Source organism: Mustela lutreola, chromosome 14, assembly GCF_030435805.1.
Source record: "Mustela lutreola isolate mMusLut2 chromosome 14, mMusLut2.pri, whole genome shotgun sequence".
NCBI classification, from domain to species: Eukaryota; Metazoa; Chordata; class Mammalia; order Carnivora; family Mustelidae; genus Mustela; species Mustela lutreola.
The window spans coordinates 71,560,150-71,570,319 of NC_081303.1; the positions used below are offsets into that span (position 1 = coordinate 71,560,150).

Consider the following 10,170-nt stretch of genomic DNA (forward strand, 5'->3'; position numbering starts at 1 on the left):
CTCTCTAGCTGATCTCCTGCTACCTGATGTTGTCTCAGCCTGCTACTTCTCCACCATCTTCTGTGGTGGAATATTTTAGCAGCCAATCATGGTCCTTGTGAGTGGCATGGCGGATGGTCACTAGTCTTTCTAATTCCTCCCTCAATTTGTCAGGGTCTTCTGACAGTGGAAGTTGAAGGGTACTGTAACTTAGAAGATCTGTTGCTGTGGTGGTGGCAGGTTGGGGTGTGGTCCAGGATGTTTACCCAAAAGACTTTGCTCAGGAAGGCTTGAAGCTGAGAGAGCCTGATGATGGAGCCCTGCACGGGGAGCCTCACCTTCAGTCCTAGGTGCTTCTGTGAAATTTGCTTCCTGGGATTCAGCCCTTACATGAGTAACCTGCATACCCTGAGCCTAGAGAACAGGCTGGATGTGACCTGTTATCCTGTAGGGAAAAGGAAGCTAAAGCAGGTGGCTGCATGTTTAGGGGGTTTTCTGGGGAAAGTGGAGGAGTTTGGGAGAGTTAAAGGAATTTGCTGAGATGAGGCTGGATTTTAAGAAGGGGAGTTAATGTCAGATGTGGGTCTTAATTTTTGTTCTAAGCTTAATTTCTGTCCTTTCATCTTGTTAAGGGAGTCCCTAAAACTAGCTGTTATTCTATTTTTTGTATATACTTTTTAATTTGGTCTTTCTATAAATAGTAATAAGACAGTTCAGAATGCTCTAAAAATTCAAAATGCTCTGAATTTTTTTTTCAAATATAAAAGATTTCCAATTCAAAGGATTCTTTGGCCATTGATGAATGGGGTCTTACATTAATCTCAATAGCTGCTCAAACCAATTAGCCTTAATGGCTTAACCAAGGATGCAAAAGAGATGCACCAGAAATAACAAAACAAAACAAAACAACAACAACAAAAAACACCAAATGAAGAAGCAAAAGATACAGCCCTCACAAGAAAGTTTACTTCCAGACTTAGCCTAAGAAAACAAAGCCTTTGGAGCTCCTGGGTAGCTCATTTGGTTAAGCATCTGCCTTCATGGTGTCAGGTCCTGATCTCAGGGTCCTGGGATTGAGTCCCACCACCCCCACAACCTGTCGGGCTCCCCCCTCAAAAAGTCTGCTTCTCCCACTCCCTCTGTTCCCCCATTCCTCACCCAACTTGTACTCACACACTCTCTCTATCTCATAAGTAAATAAAATCTTAGAAAAAAAAAAAAAAAGAAAACTGAACCCTTCATGGTCATACACAGTAGGAATTGTGTAGCAAAAATGTTGTCTCTAGTCTCTCAAGATCATGAGATGCCTCTTGTCCCAGACTTAATGATCTGCAACACCAGGCAGGTGCCACTGAGATGGGACCTCTCCGGCACTAACAAGATAATGAAGATTGAGATGACAAAGGCACCTCATGGATTGGAGCCCTTGTGATCAATGTCCCATGAGCTGGCAAGGGGGGACACAGAGGGTGCTGCTAGACACACACACATTGGAAGGGGCACCTTCCAGCTGGTGGAGACCAGAGAGAATGCTCTCCCTGGTCACAAAGCCAACCTCCATGGACGTAGAATAAGATGAAAATAGAACCTGAGAACCTCATGTGGTTTTCCCACAGGGGACCCACAGCAAAATTTGTCTGAATGGAAACCAGTCCAGTGAGAACCATGAACTCGCCAGTCTGTGAGGTTGGCTTGAACAGCGGGCTTGTAGGGCCTCTGTCTGTGTTCTACTCCATGGTTTCCCTCCTCTTCACAAATGACCCAGAAGACAGAGAAAAAGGAAAACAGTGACTATCTCTGGGATGACCCAGAAGACAGAGAAAAAGGAAAACAGTGACTATCTCTGGGATGAAAGGGGTCAGTAGCAAACAGGAGTATACTCACAACAAATCTTTATCATAGTGGCTATAACCAAGGAATTATGTCTCACAAAAATTTTCTCCTGCTAATCTAAATCTAGAAAAGAAAAGGACTCTCTTCACTCTTGCTCCCAGCAGACCCTGCAGGCAGAGACCCAGGAGACTGATATGTTTAAGAGTTCTTACTTTCTGCTGGCTCCTGTCAGAGATCCCAGGATCTCTCCGATGTACGGCCTGTGAGCGAGTGTCAGCCAGTGGAGAGCCCCACGATGGGTACCAAAACTGTAGGGGAGGGAAACTTTTTCCTTCTTCCCATCTAGGTTCTTTGGCTGGGCTAATAATTAAACGGATGTAAGACAGATTAACAAGAGGAAAACAAATTAAGTTTCCTATGATGGGTTCCTATAAAAATGTGAGACTCAAAAAAGTGAACAAAGCAGGCAGCTTCTGTGCCTATTAGGCAAAGAAACAAAAAATTCATGAAGAATTGATGAGACAAAGGCAAATGGAGAGCAAATTCGTGAGGGAGAAACAAGGCTTGTTTATATAGTCTTCTTGGCTCTTGATCTTAGCTTTGTACCTCTGGTGATAAGGCTGCCTTCTGTTTTCCTAGTGCAAGGAGGGTACCTTTCACGTGCGAGATTTATTTCCTGCTTCCGGAGGGACAGAGGAGGGTCAGAGTGTCCTTCTTGCACTGGCTGTTTCTTAAGTAACTTCAATTCAAAATAATCGCTATGCTGCAGTGGCATATTTTGGGGTGGACAGTTCTGCTCCCCTTCAAGAGTAAGTAGCTCCAACAGTTGTCATAAGAATCAAATATCATTGTGGGGCACCTGGGTGGCTCAGTGGGTTAAAGCCTCTGCCTTCGACTCAGGTCATGATCCGGGGGTCCTGGGATCCAGCCCCGCATGGGGCTCTCTGCTCAACTCTGCTTCCTCCTCTCTGCCTGCCTCTCCACCTGCTGGTGATGTCTGTCTGTTAAATAAATAAACAAAATCTTAAAAAAAAAATAATCAAATAAGACCGTGCATAGAGAGCACCTCATGTAGTGCCTCGCATGTAATAAGCTCTCGAAGTAGTTTCCGCTGTTATTATCATTAAGCTGTTTTGCTGTGTGTCCCTGAACATAGGCTCATTACTTTCCCTCAGAGTGTAGTGTGGTGGAATTGGTCTGAGATGACAGCAACGGGAGGTTTTGCTCAAGATTAGGTTCAGGATATTAGGAGGATGAACAGCAAATCTTTCAGGTAATTATTTATGAAAATTGATTCCCCTAATTGACTTTTGATAACTCTCTGGAAGCGTACACGTTAAAGATATATTCTCGGGCAAAAATGTGAGCACAAATATTCTCTGTTGTCCAATTAGGGCAGATCCAATACCCCGGCGTTCAGCTAAGCAGAAGAGAGGGTTGACACCTTTTTTCTAGTTAAAGAATCCAGTCAGGAGATATGTCTTAATTACAGAGGACCATCCCAACTCTCCAGGGACGTGGGCTGAGGCAATATTTTCCTCAGAATTTAATTACTGTTACTTTACTACCCGTAGTTTAGTGGACAGCCTCTGGCCCTAATAATTTTAGCCAGGAAAGTTCTTACAGCTGGTATTTGCGTTTAAGTGGACATTAAAATTCTCAATAAAGCTTTCCTGGAATGTTTAAATTTAAGCATTTTAGCTCACTGGTAGATACTTCCATGTAATTTTGATAGAAAATACATCCCGAGGTAACTGACACATTTGTACTGTAAAGAGTTGTCAGACGTAATTCAATGAACTGTGGGGTGACATCTGCCAAAAAGGGTGATTCTAGTTTGGGTGAGTTGGTTCTAAGCAGTCGTTTTTCACTGTAAATGGAGGGTAAGATTCAGTGTCCACTGCGGCCCCTTCCTGCTGATGTTAATAGAGCCACGTCGTCAGCCCTGGTTGTCCTTTATCCTAGCCTCTGGTGTACCCAGATGTGGAGTCAGGCATTAAGGCTGAAGTTGGAAGGACAGAGGGCCCAACGATACCTAAATCCCATGATGAAACTACCACAGAGGTCCTTCCATGAGAAAAAGGGTGTAAACTATATAAAGGTCCGAACAAAAATAAACATTTTTCTGTCAAAGGGAGTGGGGTAAGGAGAGGGGTGGCTCAGTCACGGATGTCAGAGACTGTCAGCGTGAAGTCGTGGGGAGAGGCAGGAGGGGCCACCCGGCAGGACACTTTCCTCTGGGGACTGAGAGCGGCCATGCTGACAAGGGTCCGGGCCAAGGCTGAGCCCAGGGTGAGCCTTAGCATGGAACGGGACATGACGCGTGCAGACCAGGTACCGAAAACCTCCCCATGTCGGGCAGAAATAGTGGGCACGGGTCATGCTGAGAAGCCCCACGTGGCCTCCAGCCGGATGAGCGGACGAGGCCCCGTCTCCGAGGTCAGCTGGGGCCTGCAGGAGGGACGGGATGTCTGGCTGCCTCAGAAGGGGGGCTGGAGCAGGACGGAGATGGACTTGGAGTTGCAGGTGACAAAGCAGGTGGGAGGCTAAGACTGTGGTCCCCCTCCCCGCCCCCATGCTGTTCCCTATGCCCAGGTCTGACGTGCAAACGTTGACAAAAAGAGCAATTGACTCCAGATCCTTAAAACGTCAACAGTAAGAGCAGCGACAACAGTGCAAATACCCGGATTTCTGAGCCGTGGAGCCCCAGCAGCGTTGCTTTGATTTCTGAAGAGCTTTATCTGAGATCAGCGTCTTCTAGGCCCAGAGGCTGGATTTCCGCCGCAGTCACACACATGCACCTTGTCGTTTCTCCTGCACCGGGGGCGGTGGGGAGCTTGGGAGCCTTCTCCTCCAGTAAACGCAGACTCCTAGCTCGAGGTTCCCGGATGGCCTGGCTGAGCGGTGGGCTATGGGCCACAGCACCGTCACCCCCTGGGCTGCTCATTCTGCGTGAGCGTGACTCCAACCTCCTGGATCCGATGTCCAGAGTTCGAGCGCAGGAATCTGCGATTCGCAAGCTCAGTGGCCCAGTGTGTTTTGGGAGCCCTCACTTCAGTGTCTTCCTGGCAGCTCAGATGTCTTATTTGGGGGACATGACTGGCTCCCAACAAGCTTAAAGGCAGGTGGTCATCTTTACAGAAGGGTCTAGAACATCTTGACTCAGGTTATCCCTTAGCCTGCCTCTGGTGCGCTCTCTGAGGACCCATTCAGGGAGACCCCCGCTTCCCCACGCCCTTTCGTGCCCTCCAACAAGTGATCTCATAAATTCCTGCTCCCGGGATGACAACTGCTTAATCACGCAGGCCAGACTGCAGCCCACCTTAAAAATGTCTTTGGAGGACCGCACGCTCCTTAGGCACCGTCTGAAGTCCTTTACGAGTGTTTATTTGTTCCATGACAGTGCTATGTGGTAAATACTATTTTATGTTCCTCGTTTAGCAGCTGAAGAAACTGTGGTCTGAAGAGGTTAATGGACTTGCCCAGAGCCAGGGTTGAACCCAGGTGGTCTGCTGCGGGGGCCGGGCTTCGGGCAGCACAGGCTAATCCTCCGCACCAGGGCCTGTGGGGGAATGAAGATATGGGGTTGTGTGCTGCCTTTCTTGCGGGGAAGCCTCTCTGGAACGCCAAGCACCCAGGCTGTTGGCTACCATTTCTGGGGCCCTGGCAATCTCCCTGGCTTTCGTTTTGTTGTTGCATGTGTAGGAGACTGGCTTTTGCCTCCAATTCCTGCTCCGTCTCAGCATCAACACAGACATTAGGCAGAGTGTGCCTGTAACACCTTGTCAAAGTTCTTCCTTGACGTGGAAAGCCCACCTTCTCGGCTGCTGTGTGTGCGGGGAGACGCAATCTCACATTCTGGGAAGCATTTACCAGGGGTGTGCAAGCGCAGGGAAAATCCTCAAGGCCAGTGATTCTCAACTGGAGATGCTTGTGTTGTAATGACCTCGTAGCTTTGAACCGACCAGCTGCCCAGGCCACATGGCAGTCGGTGGCAGCCGATGGTCTGGTGGTGACAGAGCTCCTTTGGGGACAGTTACGTGAGCCAGTCTCTGCCGGTGGGGTCTGGGGAGCCCCCATTGCAGGCTGAGCAGTAGCTTCGGGAAGACAGCTGTTGTCTCGGACTGATTGTGTGGCTCTTTCTGCCTGATGTGTCCCTTGCTTCCTCTTTCTTTTCCCTTTTCCAGGGGCTCCTGTTTGAACTGAGAGAGCACACCAGCTGCGTTATTTAGGTCCTGGAGTCTGGTGTCGGGCTACTCCAGGATTAAATGAAAGGGTAACCTTGTGTTTACCATCCCACAAATTTTTATCTATTCAGTAGACTTGCTCCGTGGTAACGAACCTTCTGTCTGTCTTAGGATGCTCTTCTTTTCCTGCACCTGGAACTTTGGAACCCTGCAGTCCGAGGCGTCTGTCTTACCCACTGGGGCTTGGAATCAGGGAGAAAGCAAAGTGCCAAGGTGTGGGGAAAGGCTGAAGTCCTTCAGGACTTTCACTGGAGCACGGTGAACTGTAGGAGAAAGCGAGCAGAGAGCTTCCGAGCAACGCGTCTGAGGCCAGAGTGCGGACTTACCATGCCCCTCCCCTGATGAGTTTGATGGCCGCGGTCACCCCGGGAGCGAGCGGTCACTGCACTGTCCAGGCAGGTTACGAGAACAGGAGCCAACTGTGGAGCACTCGCTGTGGAGGGCTTGGAGTCCCTCTTCCTTGTTGTTTCTCTTCTCTGTCATCGCCTCAGCCCGCCCTCTCCCTACCTCCACGTCTCCCTCTCTCATTCTCGTTCAGTGTCAAGCGTTGTTCAAAACATCCATTTGGGAGATCTTCCTGACGTGCCGGGCCCCTTGACATCCCCGTGTTCCTATAGAATCTGCCCATCCTACTGGTACCTGCATTCTTGAGACTCACCTGGGGGGCCCAGTGCTAACAAGAAGGCAGACTGAGCACAGTGTCAACACTTCTTCCTTCTGTGTCCCAATCTTTTGCCTATTATATGTATTTTTCTGTTTAAATCTACCTATAATTGAATAAATGGCTAGAATAAGAAAAGCTTATGAAGTAATCACTTTAAGCCAATCTTACATTTAAAAAATAAGATGCAAAAGGTTTTGGAGAGGGGTGCCTAGGTGGCTCAGTGGGTTAAAGCCTCTGCCTTCAGCTCAGGTCACGATCTCAGGGTCCTGGGATCGAGCTCCACATCGGGCTCTCTGCTCAGCAGGGAGCCTGCTTCCTCCTCTCTCTCTGCCTGCCTCTCTGCCTACTTGTGATCTCTATCTGTCAAATAAATAAATGAAATCTTTAAAAAAAAAAGGTTTGAAAGCAAATTTAAATGCACGTCTTTTTTTAAAGAAAATAATTTATTTATTTGAAAGAGAGAGAGAGAGAAAGCACTAGCAGGGGGAGGGGTAAGGAGAGAGAGAGAAGCAGACTCCCCAGTGGGCAGGGAGGCCGATGCAGGGCTCGATCCCAGGACCCTGGAACCATGACCCCAGCCGAAAGCAGATGCTCAACTGACTGACCCACCCAGGTGCGTCTTAACTGTGCATCATTAAAAAAAAAAAAACAAAAAAAGAAAAAAATCTCAAACTTTTCCAGAAATGTACTAACCATTTGTAATAGTCCTATTACCTTGTAATTTGGAATATGCTACCCACATGATGGTTCTTCTAGTTGATTGAGAAATAACCTTTATTACCAATTTTTCATTGGTTGTTCATGGGAAAAGTCATGATGAGACCATCACGAGTTAGCTCGAGATCCTTTTCACGTGAAAGTGTCATGTTTTATGTAGATGCGCGTGTGCCGTGAAACACAGAATCAGGATGTCAGACTGAGCTTGTTCTCCGTTCTAGGTATTCTGGGAATAAAGCAGAGTCCGGCTGCGTGTCCTGTTGATGAAATGAAAACAGTAGCTTTTGGAGCCTCGAGGACTATTGATCTCCACCGTCCCTTTCCTTGCTTCTTAATCAAATGTACACACACGCACACTTCACTTGAGACATCAGGAGACCACCTTCAGAAATGTTAATGAGGGGGAAAGCCCCTCATAATTTTGTTACTATGATAAGAACACTTATTGTTTGGGGTATTCCTTAAACATTTTTTTTTTTTCCCAAGCAATTTACTTCTTTTAAAAAAATAGTGTATAGACAAATTTACGTTATTTTTTCTCTTATAGGCTCATACGCATTTTTACCAGTTGTAGCGTAAAGTTTGCAACCTGCCTCGTTAGTGGCTGCGCGTTCTGTGCGGTGGACAGACAGGACGGTGTTCCACAACACGCCCCGATTTTCTGATTTCACTCTCCTAAGTCACGTCGTGGTTGTCCCTGTGAGGAAAACCTCCTCTGCAGACACCCCACCACCACCGCCTGCCCCAAGCCACGGCTGGTATTTCAGGACATTTACCGAGACTGGATTTCGGGATGTGACTGTTGTGATTTGCCAAGCACGGCCGCACGAGGCTGTTGGAGCACCAGCAGGCACGGCACTGTGGAGTCTCTAATAAATAACCTGCATCGATCTCTCATTTTGTGATTTATCTTTTTTTTTTTTTTTCTCTTTGAGCTCTGATTCATGGCTCCACGGGGTGACTTTGGAAAATCACTTACCCGTCAGCCACAGCACGCTGACCTTGGCCTGTAAAAGGTCAGGGGGGAACAGACCCAAGGTGGGATCTCAGCCGCTCGTCCAGGACCGTAGCCCAGATTCCACACACAGTGACCCCAGGGAGGAAACACGGAGAAGTTGTTGCTGTGTCTCCCGGTCATCGTTAACCTCCCTGGAGCTTTCTTCCAAGGCAGTAGGTGCTTTGCTTCGGAGGGTCGGTGAGCTCTTGTCTCTGGACTGCATGGTGCAAAGCCATGGGAGAAGGGCCCGCGTGGGTGAGGGGTGGTGGTCTGGGGAAGCGGGCAGTCTGGCTTGGTGAGAGAAGACGTCCTTGTGACCTGATAAGCTATTAAAAAAGAGACCACTGGCCCCCATAGAATGACTTGGGTGACTTAACACCTAACCTGGCTGCGGGGGCCAGCGCCCCTGCCCTCCCACCGCGGAGTGTACTCTTTAACCAGTCAGTCTGGGTTTACCTGCTCTGCGCTGGTGGGCCTGAGAGCGGCCCTCCCTTTCCCCATAGGAAGGTGATTGCCTGAGATAATCTGCTCTTTGCAAGAAACATTTTCTTCTGGAACTTTCTACATACTACGCTGCTCCTCAGAGCTCCTTCTTATCTGCTAGATGGAGTGCTGCCCAATTCATGAGTCAGTGACTAAAGCCAAGTAGATCCTTCAATGTACTCATGTGAATTTTGTTTTTTAACATAACTCAGCTGCTGATACTTTCTTTCTCTGTTTTCTCTCCTGCAGACACACGCAGAAAGGCCTTTGTGTTCCCCACAGAATCAGATAATTCTTAGGTGACCTTATCCGTTCCGGTACAGAAGCCACTGAAGGCTTTCACCCTGTGCCTGCAAGTCTACACTGCCTTGGCCCACCCCTACAGCCTCTCCTCGTATGCCACCAGGGCACAGCACAATGAGATCCTCCTCTTCAGGGAAAAGCCTGGCTTGTACAGCGTGTCCATGGCGGGGGGGATCTGACACCTACTTCAGAGTTCCTGAGACTTTTTACACACCCAGGCACTTCTGTGTTACCTGGGAGTCCCAAACAGGGATTACAGAGCTCTAGGTTGATGGAAGCCCATGGTGAGGATGAGTCTGAGGAAGGGATACACGGTGGGGTCAGAAGCAAGCATCAGCCTAGGGCAGGAGGAGGATTCATTCGGTGGGGGCTTTGAGAAGACCCAGGTCTTGGTGGGAGAGGTTGGAGATGGGAACATGTGGGACTTTGTGCTGCCCCCAGAGGAGATCAGAGCTGTCTCCACCGGTGGGGTCTCCATCCCTAACTTCCTGAACTGGCAGGAACTCAAGTATGAAACACGAGGGGAAGTGTTCCTCAAGGACCAGCTGTGGTCCTGAGGCCTTTTGTCTGTGCTGAAGTTGCCTCCTCTGGGGGGAGGGGCGGTCACACTTACATTGCCCTGTCTCTTGCTCTCAGGTGTTGCTGTCCTACACACACGGCTCTGGCCGAGGGACCGTATTTCCCTTTGTCTTCTCTACCTGTTTTCCTCAGCACCAGGGACAGCGCAGAGAAGAGGGGCTTTTTGTAGAATTACCAGGACACACCCAGGGCCAGTTAGATCTGATTTTGGGAGTGGAAACCTAGGATCACAGGGATTGCAGTGTTTGGTCAAGGTGGGGAGCTATGCATTTTCAGTATGTCTAGGAGCAAGGGAGCCAACTTTTCTTTTCTTTCCCTCCTGGAAGACTGCCTGTGTTTACCAGCAGCCCCACTAGCATCTACTTTTC

The 10,170-nt window shown here is 48.7% G+C and overlaps 1 pseudogene; it reads left to right on the plus strand.

Annotated features, from left to right (window-relative positions):
- The first annotated feature begins 4,128 nt into the window (after nt 1–4,128).
- Nucleotides 4,129–9,780, plus strand: LOC131814475 (C-reactive protein-like; annotated as a pseudogene).
- Nucleotides 9,781–10,170: the final 390 nt, after the last annotated feature.